The 14,141-nt window shown below is 47.6% G+C and overlaps 1 pseudogene across 1 annotated transcript in view; it reads left to right on the top strand.

Annotated features, from left to right (window-relative positions):
- LOC103793365 (septin-4-like) overlaps nucleotides 1-14,141 on the top strand; it is a 54,858-nt pseudogene that overhangs the window by 26,322 nt on the left and 14,395 nt on the right. Inside the window, exons 4-6 of the transcript XR_013535663.1 lie at nucleotides 8,129-9,448; nucleotides 10,098-10,142; nucleotides 11,461-11,468. The product of XR_013535663.1 is annotated as a septin-4-like (transcript). The remainder of the gene's footprint in view (nucleotides 1-8,128; nucleotides 9,449-10,097; nucleotides 10,143-11,460; nucleotides 11,469-14,141) is intronic.

Below are 14,141 nucleotides of genomic sequence, written 5' to 3'. Positions count from 1 at the left end.
CCCGCCTCGGCCTCCCAAAGTGCTGGGATTACAGGGATGAGCCACTGCGCCTTGTCTTGGTTCTCTGTTTAGCAGCCAAATCCATGCTGGTGTACATATATATTTAGAGATAGCGTCTTGCTCTCTTGTCATACTGGAGTGCAGTGGTGTGATCACAGCTCACTGAAGCTTCACTCTCCCGGGCTCAAGCAGTCCTCCCACCTCAGCCTCCCAAGTAGCTGAAACCACAGGCGCACACCACGATGCCCAGACATTTTTTTTATTTTTAGTAGAGATGAGGTTCCACCCACATGCTGAGCCCTTGAATGCTGAGTTAAAAAAAAAAAAAAAAAAGAGAGAGATGAGGTTTCACTATGTTGTCCAAGCTAGTCTCAAACTCCTGGACTCAAACAATCCTCCTGCCTTGGCCTCCCAAAGGGCTGGATTTACAGGTGTGAGCCACCATGCCAGGTCTTTGTCAGTATATATTGATTTAATTTTATTATCTAAAATTTTCTTTTACAGGATGATTTTTTTTTTGAAAATGACAAGCATAATTTCTAATCTTGTGGCAAAATTTAAAGAGGAAAATGATAAGCAAACAATGGCAGCCGTGGGTCAAGTGTGGACCCAAGGCTGGCAGCCTACGGCTCTGAGATGATTACTGATAAAGGTAGAGTCATTAAACACCTGGACACTGGAGTCAGGCAGCCCTGGGTTCAAATGCTGATTCAGCTAATCCCTAGCTGTGGACCTTGGGTGAAGAATGTAGCCTCACGGGCTTCAGTTTCCTTAGCTGTAAAATGCTGGGAGGATGCAAGGAGCTATTGTAATAAAGTTGCCTAGCAGTGTTCAGTGCTCCAGAGCAGGGCCTTACCAAACAGAAGCTGGCCTGTCACCACTCTCTGTCCCTAGGAGCATTGCCTTTTGCCCGCTTTTCTGCCTTGATCCTTGCCCCCACCCATGTTTCTCCCTGTTCTTTCTTCACTTTCACTTTCTGGCCTGCTTCTGCCTTAAGCTGGACTCTGACCCCAGGTGTGTTTAAGTTTGGCTGCCTTCAGGAGGTCAGCAGGACCCCCTGGTCAAACTTTTCCTTTTTTTTTTTGTTTTTGAGACAGAGTCTCACTCACTTTGTCGCCCAGGCTGGAGTACAGTGGCACAATCTCAGCTCACTGCAAACCTCCATTTCCCAGGTTCAAGCGATTCTCCTGCCTCAGCCTCCTGAGTAGCTGGGATTACAGGCATCTGCCACTATGCCCAGCTAATTTTTGTATTTTTAGTAGAGAAGGAGTTTCACCATGTTGGCCAGGCTGGTCTCAGACTCATGGCCTCAAGTGATCTGCCCACCTCGCCCTCCCAAATTAGAGGTGTGAGCCACCTCGCCTAGCCATGGCTCCCTGGCCAACCTTTTACTTATTCCTCTTCCTTCTACAATGATGCTTCTTGGCCCCATCAAAAGGTCCTCTCTCTTTTCTTCCATTGGCTGCAGGGAAATCCCCAGGGGCAGACCTGCAACTTGCCAGGGCAGCCCTGGGACCCTTCGCTCTCTCTACCTTCTCCCTCCCCTTTCCCCCAGGAGGCCCAGGAAAGGAAGCTGGCATTCTATGTCTCAGACCTTTGATAAACCAGGTCTTGGAAGAAGGCACTCACTCACTTTTCTCTGTGTTTCTCTTTGGTCTGGTTCTTGAGAGTTGCAGGACATGTCTGATATTTGCTTGGAGAAACTACGAAAAGAAAAAAACGGGGAAGGAAACAGGAACCAAAATGCCGCTTATTCCATGAGGGCGCTGAGGCTGGGGCTCTGACACTCTCTCTCTTGCTGGTGGGGCCAGGCTTCCTGTGGTGGGAGCGGCAGTCCTCGATTCTCAGGTGTGGGTTCCACGACGGCTTGACGGCCCCAGACCACCTTGCCCCTCCCTGAGAACTCAACCTCTTGTGCAGCCACATAAAGGTAACCAGTGTCTGGTGACTTGATCGGACAGACTTGTCAGGGACTTCCTGCCTTTTAATGCATGCCATTCCTGTGAGCTGGGTCGGGCCTCTGAAGAGGAGAGGACCCTTTTGACTTCCTGAGTGTCTCAACGTTCAGACTCTTGGGGTTTGTGGTTAGAGACGCTGGTATGAAGATTGTGTTCTATAACGTATGTCCTCTGGGTCCCATAAAGTTAACAAGCAAAGCTTTGTGAAAACACTCCCTAACCAAATGGACCAAGAGGGACTGAAAGCCCTTGACCTTGCAGCCTTTTTTTTTTTTTTTTTTTTGAGATAGGGTCTCCCTCTGTCGCTCAGGCTGGAATGCGGTGGTGCAATCTCAGTTCACGGCAACCTCTACCTCCCTGGTTTAAGTGATTCTCATGCCTCAGCTTCTGGAGTAGCTGGGATTATAGGCACATGCCACCACACCCAGCTAATTTTTTTTTTTTTTTTTTTTTTTGGTAGAGACAGGGTTTTGTCATATTGGCCAGGCTGGTTTTGAACTCCTGATCTCAAGCAATCCACCCACCTCAGCCTCCCAAAGTGCTGGGGTGACAGGTGTGAACCATCACACCCTGGCCCCATTCAGCCTTTAATGAAGAATGAGCGAAGGACTGGAAGGCTGGGGGAAGCATGAGGGGATCTGCTCGAGGGAAAGTGTGGGACCCTTCTGCGGAGCCACCCCTGACTCCACTCCAGTACTTCGGAGCTGCCTTCAAATGTAATATTTCTCCAGCACTCACAGTTGCTAAGGGCCAGACAGACATCTCTGTGTTCTTTTTGTGTTTAATTTTATTTTTTTGAGACAGGATCTCATTCTGTCACCCAGGCTGCAGTGCAGTGACATCATCATGGCTCACTGCAGCCTCAACCTCCCAGGATCAAGTGATCCTCCCACTTCAGCCTCCCAAGTAGCTGAGATTACAGGTGTGCACTATCACACCCAGCTAATTTAAAAAATTTTTGTAGAGATGGAGGTCTCTCTATGTTGCCCAGGCTGGTCTTGAACTCCTGGGCCCCAGTAATTCTCCTACCTTGATCTCCCAAAGTACCGGGATCGCAGGTATGAACCGCTGCACCTGGCCTCATCCCTGCATTCTAATCCTCTTCTCACAGATGGGGAAACTTAGGCTTAATGAGGTTGAGTGACTGCCCCAAGGACACACAGAGGTAGGATTGGAGCTGAGAGCTGGCTGACTCCAGATCCAAGATCTTTATGCTTCACCAGACTGCTCCTCACAGGACTATCGGGTGTCAGCAAAATTGAGAAACACAGGACATACATGCTGTCTCTCTCCTCTTTTAATTACCTAACTGAAGTTGTGTTTGTCAGTTTCTCCACTGTAAAGTTACTCTTTTTTTCTTCCCCTTTTCCATACCATCCTCTTTGGACGTTCACCACGTACAACCTGCATTTAAAGAGTGGGAGTTAAGAGGTGGAGTATCTACAGAAATTATCTGGAACGCTATATGGGAGATTTGTCTTTTGTCTCTATTTACTTATTTACATTTATTTCTTAAAGTACATGCTACTGATATTTTCAAATAATGTGTTCATTATGTTTTCAGACAAAATATGTTTTTTTGTTGTTGTTTTTTGGGAGACGGAGTTTCACTCCATCTCCCAAGCTACAGTGCAGTGGTGGTGCAATCTCGGCTCACTGCAACCTCATCTCCTAGGTTCAAGCAGTTCTCCTGCCTCAGCCTCCTGAGTAGCTGGGATTACAGGTGCCCGTCACCATGCCTGGCAAATTGTGTTTTTAGTAGAGACGGGGTTTTATCATGTTGGTCAGACTGGTCTTGAACTCCAGAACTCAGGTAATCTGCCTGCCTCAGCCTCCCGACGTGCTGGGATTACAGGCATGAGCCATGGCGCCCAGCAGGCAAAGGACCTTTACGTTGAGGTTTTTTTTTTTTGAAGTTTTGAGACAGAGTTTTGCTCTTGTGGCCCAGGTTGGAGTGCAATGGCACAATCTTGGCTCACTGCAACCTCTGCCTCCTGGATTCAAGCGATTCTCCTGCCTCAGCCTCCTGAATAGCTGGGATTACAGGCACCCATCACCCTGCCTGGCTAATTGTTGCATTTTCAGTAGAGATGGGATTTCACCATGTTTCTCAAACTCCTGACCTCAGGTCATCCACCCGCCTTGGCCTCCCAAAGTGCTGAGATTATAGGCATGAGCCACTGTGTCCGGAGTTGGTTTTTTTTTTTTTCTGAGATGGAGTTTTACTTTGTCACCCAGGTTGGAGTGCAGTGGCATGATCTCAGCTCACTACAACCTCTGCCTCCCAGGTTCAAGCAGTTCTCCTGCCTCAGCCTCACGAGTAGTTGGAATTACAGGTGTGCGCCACTAAGCATGGCTAATTTTGTGTTTTTAGAAGAGATGGAGTTTCACCATGTTGGCCAGGTTGGTCTTGAACTCCTGACCTCAGGTGATCTGCCTGACTCAACTTCCTAAAGTACTGGGATTTTAAGCTTGAGCCACCATACCTGGCTGCAAAGTACCTTTATATTGAAATTAGTGGGTCCAATTGTTAAACTAATAAAGTACCATAATGCACCAAAGAGTGTCTAAAAAGCCTGGACATACAGGGAAAGTTATGCAATTATTGTGCATTTTCCAGGTAAATAATAAGACCCATTGGTTGAAATGTAGAAAGAGGCATTTCACCTGAAGCAGTGTTGGAAGGCTGAGTTGGAGGAAATGGAGTTGATTATTTGAAAATGTTCCTGGCATTTTGCTTAAACATGAGTCTATCCTGGTTGCCTGATGTTGCTGGTCCCAAGGGGCTCCCATAGCCAGGCAGTAGAGTCAGTGTCTTCTGCCCTCTCAGGCCTGCCCATTGGCCACAGCTCGTCTCAAAGCTCCTGAGATCTGGTGTCCAGATTGGCCCCTCTGAGGATACTGACACTCAGGCAGGAGGGAAAGCCTCAGGTCTCCTTCCAGAGGGGTCCCCTCCCTAATCCCACAGATTGGGAAGGGCCTAGGAAGCCCTGCATTTGAGGACAAATGAAGAAACTGGGGAGAGGTTCAGCCGGCTTCAGACATGTGAAGGCTTTGTAGAGTGGGATGTGCCCCTTTCCTGGTAGGCAGTTATTGTCTGCCTCCCCTGCATCCAGTCCTTGTTCTGGCGATTGTCTCTGGGGTGGGCATGGGACTCAAGCAGGCCCCATTGGGGAATCTCTGTAGTTATGCCTTCTGGAAAATTCCAACCTGACCCTTGTTGGAACTGTGAAAAGGAGACATCCAACAGCTGTGTCATGATCGGCAATGTCTCCAGTTCTGGGAAAGGGCTGACCAACTATCCTGATTTTCTTGGGGCCATCCTGGTTTTAAAACTCAAAGTCTCCCATCTCAGGAGACCCCATAGTCCCAAGCAAACAAGAATGGCTGGTGACTCTCCCGGGAAGAATGGTTGCTTTGCCTTCATCTCCAGCTTCTAGAAAGGAAGACGTGAGCTTGGGGCAGGGTGAGAGGAAATTGCAGGGATGTGGGGAGCTCAAGACAGCCAAGGGGTGGCGCTTCCCCACCTTCTGGCTTTCACAGGAAGCAGGGCTTAGACTTGAGATGCACCAGTTTCTGCTGAATATGAGAAAGGGCTGAAGTGTGAGCTGCTAGTTACGAGAATGTTGACCACAGCCAGGAGGAAGAATGGATGCCTGGCTGGGGCCCAGGAGCTTCTATGGCCATGCCCATTTCCAGGCTATTTCCAATGAAAGCTCCACCTCTTTCACTGAGGAAGACCCCTTAGTTTTGTGGTTTACAGAAAGCACATAGAATCGTGTAGATATGTACATGCTGACATGAAAAGATGCTCATGATCAATTGCTTCAACAAACCAAGAAGCAGGTTGCAGAATGTCTCGCACCATATGAATTCTTTTTCTGTAAATAAATAAGTTAGAAGCAGCATATTGGCATGACACCTCCTGCTATATTTAATCTTTTATCAAGGACAAGTTTAGAGATGTTTGCTTTGGTTTTCGGAAAAGAAAAAATTCACAGCTTTTATTAACATAATATTAATGCTCACAATAACATTCTAGGCTTTGAGCTGTTCCCGGCATTCATCGTAAACATAAGACTCAGAGCCTGTCTAGAGATTGCTGCAGTTACTCAGAGTGTTGGGAGAGTTTTCTAGCTTTTTCTGCCCTTCTGGAAATTTGCATCGATGCCTCTGCCCATTTCCATGTTCAGCACTGTGTTTGTGGGTCTTTTCTTAAACAGCCAAGTTGTTTTCATCGCAAGCTTCCTTGCATGGGTTTTATGACATTCGTGCCCTTTGGCCTATAAGCAGAGTTCAGATTTGAGAGCCCACCAAGGCGGAGCTCCTGAGGAGTGTCTGTAGGGACTGTTTTCTCTCTTTGGGCTGCAAAATAAGACTTAGGGTCAGGCCAGGCACAGTGGCTCACACCTGTAATTCCAGCATTTTGGGAGGCTGAGATGGATGGATCATCTGAGATTAGGAGTTTGAGAGCAGCCTGGCCAATATAGTGAAACCCCATCTCTACTAAAAATATAAAAAAATAAGCTGGGTGTGGTGGCACATGAGGCTGAGGCAGGAGAATCCCTTGAACCCGGGAGTAGGTTTCAGTGGGCCAAGATCCTTCCACTGCACTCGAGCCTGGGTGACAGAACGAGACTTTGTCTCAAAACAAAAAACACAAAACTTAAAACATAGGCCAACCACAGTGGTTTATGCCTGTAATCCCAGCACTTTAGGAGGTTGAGGTGGGTGGATCACTTGAGGTCAAGAATTTGAGACTTGGACAACATGGCGAATCCCAACTCTACTGAAAATATAAAAATCAGCAGGGCATGGTGGTGGGTGCCTGTAATCCCAGCTACCCAGGAAGCTAAGGCATGAGAATTGCTTGAACCCAGGAGGTGGCTACAGTGAGCCAAGATCGTGCCGCTGCACTCCAGCCTGGGTGACAGGACAAGACTCTGTCTCAACATAAAAAAAAATATTTAAAGCTAAATCAATGGGAAGCAGGACTATAATGTCATAATTAATGGCTAAACCTAATCAATTGTATTATAGCTCATTTGAGGAAAAACTGTTAACAGAAGAGAATGGTCAGTGTAGAGCATAGAAGAATGAAGCTGACCATCCTATAACCTCAATGACCCTTCAGAGTTCATGATAGATTGTTGTATATAGTAGAGTCTATGTCTAAAAGACAGAGAGCAAAAACATGTGAAAGGGAGAGAGAGGTGACAGAGTCTCCTCCAAAATGGTTATCCAAATTGGAAAGTTACTCTTCAGAAGAGAACCAATGTCTGGCTAATTGGATGGCTGACAGGATCATGAGAAAAGACATTAAAATTTGTTATGTGACACCCATGTGCCTGGCAATGGTTTTCAGGTGAAGAAACCAAGTCCCAGAAAACTCAGGTAATTTCTCTAGGTACCCAACTAGTCATTTATGATAGAAACCAATAACTAACTACAAATCCTTCTCTTTTTTTTTTTTTTGAGAAGGAGTCTTGCTCTGTTGCCCAGACTGGAGTGCAGTGGCACATTCTCAGCTCACTGCAGCCTCTACCTCCTGGGTTCCAGTGATTCTCCTGCCTCAGCCTCCTGGCTAGCTGAAATTACAGGTTCACGCCACCATACCTGGCTAATTTTTGTATTTTTGGTAGAGACAGGGTTTCACCATGTTGGCCAGGCTGGTCTTTAACTCCTGACCTCAGGTGCTCTGCCTGCCTCGGCCACCTAAAGTGCTGGGATTACAGGCATGAGACACTGCACGCAGCCCAAATCCCTTTTATTAAAAAAACACTAGACACTCCTGGACCAAGAATGTGAGAATTTATTATTTGAGCAACTTATATTTTTATCCCAGGAGCAAAGAAACCATCCTAGAGACTGGAAAAGGCTGAAGCTGTATTTTTTTTTAACTTGTACACAGTGCAGTTTCAAACAAAAGTGGGGCAACTTTGTACCTTATTAAAACTGCGGTGAACACAGCATGTTTGGTTTCACCTTGTCTTCATAGGATCTTCTGGCTGTTTCCTTCTCTGGATGAGTCCCTGAGAATTTCTAGAATCTGGGGAGAGCAAGGGAGGGTCTGGAGCCTTCTCTATATACAAGAAAATCCCAGTTTTGTTAAAAACTTGCCAAAGGCTTGGTGATGAAACTCCAAAGACAAATCCACACTTTCCTTTCAGGTACTGCTTTGGGATTCTGTGAAGAATTGTGGCTCTACACTAGGATGTTTAATAGGAAGGAAGCTCCTTCCTTCATGACATCACCAGACATCACATTACAGAGCAGTAGCTAAGGAGACTATTTGAGACACTCATAGAACAACAGCCAATTTTGTAGAAGCCCAAGAACAGCAGCTTTGAAACAGGATAAATATTCAGGCATCATTAGGCTCCCGAATACAAGCCAGCCAGTAAAATATGAGATCTGCTCTGAAAGGCACAACTGTCAAGACAAATAAACCTGGGGCCAAGGTATCGGTTTCAGCACAGAGAGGGTCTGAGGTTACTACTAACACATTCCCTCAGCGGGGACATGGGTACATTCTTACCTCAAGCCATTGAAGTGCTGTAGTCTCCCTGAACCCTTCCCACCGAAGATCAGAAGCTGCACATCCTCCACTCTCCATTCAGCATCAGACTATCCTCGATCTGTCTCCCCCGAGTTAGGGCCTGGATGCTATGCGGTACCCACCCCTCAGGGAACCGAGACTGGACCAAGAACAGAATCATCCCACCATTCCTCTCCTCATCCAAAGAGCCAGCGAACTCAGACACTGGCTTCCCATGCTTCAAGCAGACAACTGAATGTTAGTCCACCCAGAGAGGAAGCAACATGAAGAAGCGGTGAGAGCAAGTCAGGGCGCAAGGTTGGCCATCATGCCTCATCGATCCCAGATGGCAAATCTTCTCCTTGATTGAGTTTTCAAGACGAGAAGGATAACTTGCAATCACAAATCTTACAAGATGACCCACCATCCAAGGTCCAGAACCCCCAAGGAGTCAGAGTTCCCCGCAGGATTTTGTCTTACCCAAAGGATGAAGCAGTACAAACTGGACCCATCCAAAGGATTATGACTACTACTGAGATCAGATCTCCAAAGAGTCGCTCTCTCCCAGAGCACGGAAGCAGCAGTGTCTCTGCAGACTATCAGACCCTGGAACTGACCCTTCGGGGCTTGCCTCCTCGGTCCTTACCTAGGTATGGGCCTGGCTCCTCATGGTGGGCCTTGCTGAATCCTGAAGTTGGAATACCCCGCAGTTGGCCAACAACACCTGATTTTGAGCCTAAGTGTTCTTCTTCCCTAGATCTTTTATTGTCCTGTTTGAAAATAGACTCTAGCCCTTTATGTGAGGATCTGAAGTTCCAGAGAGAGAAGGCAAGCCCATCACCACCACCATCACCAAAGGAGTCTCCAAGTGGGGCACCACTGAGTGAAGTGCCACAGACCCCCAAGCGTGCCTGCAAACAACCCATTCAATGGTTTAGTGCTTTCTTCCTGGGTATGTGAAGAAGCAGACTGCCCAGACGCAGCCCCAGTTTAGTGAGATGGGGATGTTGGGGTGGGCAGGAAAGGCCAACTCTTCATTCTGGGCCTAAGGGCTGCTGCTCTCCTGCCAGTGCCAAAGCCAGTCCTATACTTGAGCCCATTGTTCCATTCCTTCCCTGCCAGCTTCTCTGTGCTCCAAGCTAATGACATCCATGACAGCGCTTGGGCCGGGTGACAGGCATTGACTCCTCTAGGCAACACTGCTTACCTTTTCAATTGAAGGTAGTAAAGAGGGCTTGCAGGGTTGAAAGCTGCTTCCTGAGTGGAGATGAAGCACTGAGCTGGGGTGAGGGCTGGTAAGGGCTGTTAAATAGAATAAGGGCCTCAGGTAAATACTCCGGCAACAAAGTGGACAGGGTGGGGTGTGGATGAGCTGGGATTTAGACTTCCAGGAAAGGGAAGGCATTCACGGGGCACAGAGAGAGGGATAGGGAGAGTGGGAATATATAGTCCTATGCTGGAGGAGCTTCTTGGAGAGGACCAAGGGCTGAGGGCACCTTTGGGTGAGAAATGTGGAGCTAGAAAGGGAGCTGCAAGCAGTGGAGCATGGGATTTTCATCCCACAGGGAGAAGAAAAGCAACCATCCCTCTGTTGCTTTCAGATGTTTCTGAGGAAATGAACAATCGTGTCATCTGGTGGCTGAAAGGTCTGTACTTTTCCCTCCTGTGGGCCTGTTGTGGGAGCTTGGGAGATGGGAGGGCAGGTGAGGATGGCATCTATGTATCTACAGAGCTGGGTCATTTAGGAGATAAATGCTGGGATTTTGACTTGAAGGAGCAGAGGAACTTCTCATCTTACTGAAATTCTTCCATTAGAGTAATTTCTTTGGGGCTTGGAAGCTTTTCCATTTCCTTATCTTTTTCTTTTTTGAGATGGAGTTTTGCTCTTGTTGCCCACGCTGGAATTTAATGGCACGATCGCAGCTCACAGCAACCTCCACCTTCTAGGTTCAAGCAATTCTCCTCCCTCATCCTCCCAAGTAGGTGGAATTACAGGCATGTACCACCATGCCTTTCTAATTATGCATTTTTAGTAGAGACAGGGTTACTCCATGTTTTTTAGGCTAGTCTCGAACTCCTGACCTCAGGTGATCTGTCTGCCTGAGCCTCCCATAGTACTGGGATTACAGTCATAAGCCATAGCGCCTGGCCACCTTTTCCATTTTTAAGAGTCTCCTTTTAATAGGAAGTCACTTCAGGAATGGAGAATAATCTAAGCCTCATGGCCTTTCAGCTTAGTTGGCCACCTATCATGTAATTTTAAAAAAATACACCAAAGCATACTGCCTGCTTCACAGTTTGCTCAGGGTTGACTTTGTAATTATCCAGGCTGGGGACTCTTCTCAAGTGTTTCTCTGGTTCCTTAGAACCCTCCTCATGACCCCAAAATATACTCCAGCCCTATGAGCATGGCAGAGGCCAGGACTCTGGATAAAGCAGTTCCTGGGGAGCAGAGAGCTTTGGGAATGCCATCCAATCCCAACCAGCATGAACCCTCCTAGTGATGGTCAGCAAAGAGCAGAGAAGGGCAGTCCTGCTCCTCAGAGGGAGGAAAGCTCTATAAAGTAGGGGCACAGTTAAGTACAAACTTGAGTTACTAACTGGATTTGAGCCCTGGGTCCACTATTTGCTGACTGTGGCCTTGGGTAAGTTATTTTACCTCTCTAAGCCTCAGTTTTCCCATCTGTTAATGAGAATAATGGCTCCCTCTTAGGGTTATTGTGAGGATTATTACAAGCTATTACCTATAAAGCTCTTAGCATGGTACTTGGCAACAGTGAGCTTTCAGTAAATACTAGCTGCTATTATTTGGGCCACTTGCGCTAGGAAGGGATTGGGCCAGGTGTGCCCAAGTCCACTGGGCATCTTTAGTAAATTTCTCTTTTTCCTTTCCTATTGGCACACTCTGAATTCCACTTGCTGCCCCCCTGGGAATGCCTGGCTTCTAATTCTCTGTTATGACAGATGAGGAGGTAAGAACACCCCTGGGAGGTTACTTCCAGTCTTCATGTGCCCACCCCACTATCCAAATCCCTCTCCTGTCCTATAATGGGAGTGGGTATGGGGGGAGACAGAGCTGCTCCCTATGGTTGGGCAGACTGTTCACTGCACAAGAGCACCTGGTGGAGGGGGAAAGTGGGGGCTGAAATCTAACGTATGTTCCATATGCCAAGCTGTTCACCTGTGGGTCTGCATCTTTCCAGAGGGGTATTTGCACAAAAGCACTGTATGAGCTAGTTGCAGTCCTAGAAAAAGAGAATAGAGACATTTTGGCAGATGATGAATCTTGCCAAGTGCTCTGTGGGAAGCCCGTCTAGGTAGCCACTGGATCCGTCCCCACCTGGTTCTCCCCTTTTCAGCCTGGGGCATTCCAGAAAGGTGTCGCTTTTCTGGGTTACACTATTTGGGTCCTCAACTTGGAAAAACTCAAGGTGGACTCTGTTCTTGGCAGTCCTGTGTCCTGATTTTTGGTAGGGTCCTGATTTCACTGCATTTTTCCCATGAGTACTTTCGCTATTCTTGGCCCATGTTTGATAAGATGGTCAAAGCTCTTCCTACTTCCATTCTTCCTCTTGCCATATTTCTTTATTATTCAAAGCCTAGCAATGGCCTCTAATGGGTCCCATTCATAGGCTGACTCAGGATGGACAGTTTGCCATAGAAAACAAATGAGTGCATAGTGGGGGTCGGCCTAAGCTCAGATAATGGAACAGCTGAAGGGGAGGTGTCTAGAAACAAGGCTGCCACCTCCCACTGCCATGGGTTCTTATCCAGCCTTATGCCATGAGCTCAGCTGTAGGTGGGAGCGGCTACCTTCAGAGATTGTCTCCATGCAAGACAGTGAGTCCCTCCCTTTCTTTTTCCTTCCTCCCTCTCTCCCTTCCATAAACAGTTTTTATTCAGATGCCTAGCACTCTGCTAGGCACTTTTAGGGGAAGCATTGAAGCTTTGCAGTACACACATTCCTTGGCCTTGAGAAACTTGCCATGTGGTTGGGGAGATAAGACACAGACAGGAAACATTTAAACAACAATATGAAATGTTTGTGCCCAAATGTCAAAATAGATGGAAGAGACTGAGTAAGCGTTCTTGGAGAGTCTTAGGAGAGAGGGAGTCCATAGGGAGATGGATAGGGGGTCGGGTTACGCCCTCCTTCCCAAAGCCAGGGGATGATAGTGTTCTTCGCTAGCCTTTTGCTCACCCCTTCAAGCAAATCTGTACCTTTGGGAAGGGGTTAATATTTCCCTTTGGTCAAGATTTGATGTTTTTGACTGAGCATGCTCCTCCCTGTTCTCCCCCACCCTCACCCCTTTTTTCTGTGCATCTTGTTTTAGTTTAGGAAGTCAAAAGCCTTGGCAGCAGGATGGCTCCTTCCTAAAATAGCTCTTATCCTGTCTCAATAATTGCAGCTCTCCAGCCCTGTTCAGCAGCAGAGCTGCTTCCTAGAAGCTGAGAAGAGAAGGCTCCCAGGCATCTGGGCTGCTGGTCTTCTCTGACTCTCTGGAGGTAGGGTGTCATGGAGGAGGGCCAGGTGCTCTCTAACATTTGAGAAAGCTAGGCTCTCCCTGGCCTGTCCCTCAGCCTGCATGGCCCCATGTAGCCTCAGGATGGAGACTCTGTGGTGCTGGTGTCCAAGGCCTCTGGTTCCTCTGATCTGGGAATGGTTGACCATAGAGTCTGTTCCAGATTCCATTCCTGGCAGGAATTCTCTAGTGGCCTGGCCACGACGCCTGGCTTGTGGAAGGCAGCATGTTTGTTGTTGAGCTTCACAAACCTCTCTGGGTGAACAGCTGGGGATGGTTCCTGATTCAGCTCATCTCTTTCTCTTAAGTGTCGGTCCCTTCCCAAATGGCCCCTCAAGGCCCTTTTGTCTAAGGAATAGGATGGACAGATGCTTCTCATCCTTGGATTAGGACTTCAGGGGCTGGAGTCTCCCCAGAGGAGGTTGTGCTGGACTAAGGGAAGCATTCCTGATGGTTTTTTTGGGATCAGAACTAGCAAAAGCTCAACAGGAAGGTCCTGAGGGTGCCCTAATGGGTCACTGGGGGCTGCCTTCTCACATAGCCCTGGGGAGTTCCTGGAAATAAAGCAGTTCTGATGGGAGGGGCTGCAATGCCTTTGATAGACAGGGTGCATAGCCCCAAGATCCTGTGTCCTTGAGAAACCTGATCTACTTATCCTTAAATGTGACTTCTGAGGCTGTGAATCAACTCTGGATAATAGGCCAGGAATCAGAGAAGGCCATCTCACTGATACTTAAGGCAGACCCCAGTGACTTTTGGGTGACATGCCATATGGCCCTTGAGGGATGGTATGATTAGCCTCCTGTTGGCTTCTGAATCACAGACATTTTGCTCAGATTGGCTTCTTTTACAAAGAGAAATCCAAAGCCTCTGAGGAACTCAGGGAGTTTCCACATTCATGAGGATGTTAACAGAATCCTAGGTCATGGGCTATCTCCCTTGTTTTTTTTTTGTTTTTGTTTTTTTCTTTTTGAGATGGAGTCTTCCTCTGTTGCCCAGACTGGAGTGCAGTGGCACGATCTCAGCTCACTGAAACCTCTGTTTCCCAGGTTCAAGCAATTCTCCTGCCTCAGCCTCCCAAGTAGCTGGGACTGCAGGCACATGCCATTACATCCCACTAAT

Source organism: Callithrix jacchus, chromosome 5, assembly GCF_049354715.1.
Source record: "Callithrix jacchus isolate 240 chromosome 5, calJac240_pri, whole genome shotgun sequence".
NCBI lineage: Eukaryota > Metazoa > Chordata > Mammalia > Primates > Cebidae > Callithrix > Callithrix jacchus.
The sequence above is the reverse complement of the archived record's forward strand: the minus strand, read 5'-3'. Positions and strand labels throughout refer to the sequence as shown.